Genomic DNA, 5,229 nt, shown 5'->3' with positions numbered 1-5,229 from the left:
GTGCCGTGCTCGGAGTGGATCCGGGCGGGTCGCGCGCAGCGTCACAACCTTGCGATAAGTAGCCGTTTATCCCATTAGACCAATGTCTGTCATTACATGAAACAGTGGGTACGAAGTCAGACGTTATTAGCACACGGTCAAGGTACGCTATAGCGTGGGTCGGTGATTTTTTACTTTGCAGAATAGGATGAATTTGCTCGTGGAATTTCCTGAAAAAATAGGATTGTGTTGTGAGGATATATGTATATAAAATACAGCTTTGTGAACATCCGTAACGGCAGGAAAAAATAATTCACCGGTAATTGCTATTGTCGGCGCGTAACCAAGGATATTTAGGTCCCAAATTCGACAACTTTCCGCCGATATAAGTTTGAGATGTATTCTGTCTGGCTCATTGTTGTGTGGGGTGAAAGAGATGTGGCTCGTTGGAGAGGCGGGCGATTGTGCGAAGGTAGGTGACGCGGGGTGGGAGGAAACATTTGTCAATATGAATGGTTTCCTCCGGGAGCTCCAAAACTATTGCTTAACTGCTCCTGTCGAATGCCTGACATAGAATTAAGCGTGTGGGATGACGCAAATTAATGCGGAAGCTACTGAGTTAGGTCTAGAATGAGTGCTATAGAAATGTGTCACTTGAAACATGAATTGCCTTTAGTTTATTGAACATAGTGATTGGCTGACGGCAAGGACGTTTGCCTACATATTATTTAAACATAATAATAACTCTATATATATATAGTTTAAGAAGCATCTTTACTTGTATTACAAGTACGGGAAGGAACTTTTGACGTTCGATACTGAGTCCCTACATAATTCTTAATAATTTTAATATTAATACCTATAGTCAAAATATCTCTGTAAACAAATTGATACATTTTCAACATCCGCAGTTGCAGTATTTTTTGCATTAAATTGCACATTCATATTCGCATTTATCAACTTTATCTGGCCGGCTAACAAATGAACGGAGTACGTTCAACGATGATTTAAACTCAGATTTAAAGGCAATCATACAATTACTATCCTGCTGCGCTACTGTAGAGCGTTTTGTGATGATTGCTATACGACAATATACGATGGATAAAATGTAAAGTGAAAAGTCTGATTTACAAAAAGCATTGACACAAATGGGCTACAAAAGTTCCCATAAAGAACCTACCTCAACAGAAAACTTTTCCCAAAAGCAATGCTGTTTATGGCGGATTTTTTCTTTTGTTAGTAATAAAATGCTCATCGACTACTAGAGTTTGTTAAGATCAATAAATGTCACTTTGCAATGGCGATTGCTGCTAGTTTAATATGAGGCGCTGCGTCAATTTTGTTTTGCCAGAAGTAAACAACTAGGCGCATATCATATAGGCTACAATATAATTTATACATGAGTACATTCAGATATACTTCGTCATAAAGATTGTACCTCTTATAAAAGAAAAATTAAATTGTAAAATAATTTGAATCCGTCCTGTAGTCATAGCGCGAAGGATTAACAAATGATCTAGATACAAACAAAATATCTACCCTCATATATTAGTTTAGATAGAATAATAATGTTATTATAATCAACCAAGTCGGTTTTATTGCATGCGAGTATTCACGATCTTTTCAACATTCCTTTCTCGATTCATCTTATAACGCTGACCTTGCTTAAGTAAAGACGGCCATCTTATACACATCGGCCAAAGTTATGTTCCTTATTAAATAACATCTATCGGAAGTTGCAAGAAGCCGCCCAACTAAATAACGAATAAAACTTATACCGATATCGTACAGTCGTCTACAAAAGTATCTTCTTATTCGTTTCGCTCTTGGCAGAGTACTCGTGGTCACGTTGAGGCGTTGTTCACGTCATTTGTAGAGGCGGATACAGTGTGCTTACCATGAGTTTACGTTAGGTGTGCTCGCTAGCGAGAACGTCAAAAAACTCTATGAAGATTTTATTTCTTGAAAGTAGCCGCTAGGGGCGCTGCACAATATGTCATACATTTAAATGTCATTTTTTTACGCAGTCGCTAGCGAGCACACCTAACGTAAACTCATGGTAAGCACACAGCTCTCCACAAAAAAAGGCTTTGCATTTTGTACGTTTCGTTCAGTGAATTGTTAAACAGTCTCATTTTCTAGTTAAATTTTTGTATGATAATCTGTTAGTAAGGATCAATAAAAAACGTTAGATTTCAGTGAATACAAAATTGTAGAAAATAAGTGTGTGACGTCACATTTTCATTACAGAGCGTATCTTTCAGTCCAAGAGAAACATACTAAAACGTCTTCGGCTGGGTTGCACCATCTTACTTTAACTTTGACAAACGTCAGAAATCTATCACATTCCATACAAAACACACCGGTTATCGTGAACTCAGCCTTACGCCCGCATTCACAAACGATACTTGCTTAATGGAAGCATCAAATCGAACGCACGGCGTTGAATAGAGCTCTGTGATTGGTTCATGTGTCACCCCGTGCGTCCACGTGCACTGTGAGACCTCATTGTAATGTTTGTGAATACGGGCGTTAGACTGCTGATAATGTATAATCTACATAGTTCCATGTTCATTCGTCCGACTGTACGTCGCAACTAAACAGCCCCACGTAAAAGCGTTTATTCGCCGCCAAATTGGTATCAGTTCGTTATGGTACAACTTTGTGGCGTCCTGAAATTGTGCGCGCGTGACCTTACCGCTCGTTAGTCACCTGCGCTGGTGTGCTGCCAGCCTTATTTAGGGTTCAGTATCTCTAGCATGAACAACTTTTGTCTTCGAATCGTTTGCGTATACGACAAAATTCCTTCGAATTAAACGATAACGTGACAATTTTGATTCTCAAAATAAGTTTCGTGCAACCATTTCTCATACTAAGTTCATTTTACGACACGTTCACAAGGGCGCTGTTGTAGTTTCGTACTAAATCTTTTGATGGCGATTCGAATACGTAAAGGATTCGAACTAGAAAGTTTTTCATGCTAGCCGTATAGTAGGTCTAGACAAGCGGCACTTTTTGATCGAATCGAAAATCGAATCCGTTCACGAGCGATGTAACTCCATACAAAAAACGCTGGACCTAAGGCATTTCGACATGTTATGTTTTGCCACTTATCTAGGAGGGCTGTTCGTACAGGTGGGGCTTTAACCTTTGCTATTCATTGAATCTTCCTTGTGATTTTAAAGGTCAAGGTTTTGGACGATATTGCGGGTTTCATTTTGTTTGACCCTAAGTACACTATGATCTATTTATAACTAGCTGACCCGGCGAACTCTGTTCCGCCTTAAAGGCAATAAATAAGCCATCGCAATTTTTCCTTATTTGCTCACCGTTTAGACCTACCCTGGACTACGACAAACATTTTAAAACCAAAATCAGCTCAGTCGGCCCAGCCGTTCTCGAGTTTTAATCAGACTAACGAACAGCAATTCATTTTTTATTTTATATAGAAGATAGAAGATATTTATATAGAAGATATAGATTGGCCTGTATTATAGGTTTAGGTGCCTACTCCTTAGCCCATTGGAAGCGTGTCTTTGAAAACTTTAATAGGTAGTATATTTATGTGCTCTCTGAAATATGAGATTATTTTGCTTTTCAGTCAGGTTGATTAAAAAGGTACGTAACAAAATGTCCTACTTTGGAATTGAATCCAAAACTTCCTGTCTGACAGAGTCCTCTCTTGCCTGGACTAGATTACTCTTAAAGGCATTTCTAGAGTTGAATAAATGTGTCTTCTTGCATGGTTTTCATGAAAATGATAACAGAGAAACAAATACATAGTTAACTGTCTCATACGTTAACGTAATGGATTGCCATAACCGCAACGACTTCCTATACGCTCGTCATGACATAACCATGACGTAGGGCAGTCCGACTGTCACTGTTCCTAGTCAGCAAACTGGACATAACTAGATATTTAATAGAGTTATGATGAACTGTTCTAGTAGGTAGGAAATACTTGCAGTAAGTTTAGTTAAAAGATGAGATAGAGACTGTTGTAATAGAGATCTTATTGATGACTCTACATGATGTTGGCATAAGCTTTGACAGTAAATGCAAGCTATTCTTTCTCTTATGAATTTTCAAGTAGTATCATTATTGCACCTACTATACAACATAGTGTTTTGTTTGAAGATATTGTGCATTTCAGCCCTAAAATCCAATTAGGTAGTTCATTAAGGCTGGGTTGCACCATCTTACTTTAACTTTTATTTTTTTTATTTTTTTAGTGGCAACCAAACCTCTCTGGGAGGTTTATTTCTGCCAATGTCGAGTGAAAAATAATTGACATAGTTATCAATAGAACGTGGTGTTTCAGTTCTATTGATTTTTCATGGATTCCGTGGAGTTAAGTATGCCCGTAAGCAGGTTTCGAGACGCCACCGGGTCCAAAGCGGGTTGTTCATACGACAACCCACTCGACAATCGATGCGCGCTCAAATTCGAAGTATTTCAATGTTTTTTATAATTTATCACTTCACTGCACTTTAGAACACAAAATAACACCAAATTTGTACACTAAAGTCCATTAAATAATAAATTGAAACCATTAAAACAGATCGACCATGCTTCCCGTTCAACTACCCTCCACGGAATCTACTTTAACTTTGATAAACGTCAAAAATATGTCAAACTCGTCGTCATAGTTATCGTTAAAAGTTGGGTGGTGGTGCAACTGAGCCTTAGTAAAGTTTGTTTTAAGTTATTTTCAGGGTGATAAAATAGTCAATAATTGAGTGACGTCACTAGGTATATTATTACTACCGGTACAAAATATTTAGTTGCATTGCGTTTTTACAGCATAAAAAAGGATGTCACTGATTTGATAATATCAACTATCGTAATAGTACGCCGCTGCCCAAACCGCGACCCCGTCAAATTCAATTTGAAAGTTTTTTTCAGCTATACGGAACCATCTCACAAATGTGTATCGTACAGTTTCTCATTGAGCTTTGTTATTTATAGTCTCATTCTTTGGCAGTATTGTATGAGTATTGAGTACAATACAGCAGATCAGACTATACAGTTTTATTGCAAAATCGCTCTTATTAGAACTACAGAAGATTCTGTACCTAGTGTTTAACTTAACAAGTTGTCTGTACGTCTCTGCCCTATTATTAGGTGAGCGATTTCTAGTGCAGCAAAATAGTGCAATGAAGCGATAAGGCCCGGTTTCGGAGCGTGCGGAGACGAGAGATGTGCGGCGAAGTTGGCAGGCTATTACCACTAAAGCGGAGAGGAGAAGAG

The sequence above is a fragment of the Ostrinia furnacalis genome, unplaced genomic scaffold (genome assembly GCF_004193835.3).
Source record: "Ostrinia furnacalis isolate ACB-3 unplaced genomic scaffold, ASM419383v2 OfSCF4245, whole genome shotgun sequence".
NCBI lineage: Eukaryota > Metazoa > Arthropoda > Insecta > Lepidoptera > Crambidae > Ostrinia > Ostrinia furnacalis.
Note: the sequence above shows the minus strand (reverse complement) of the source record.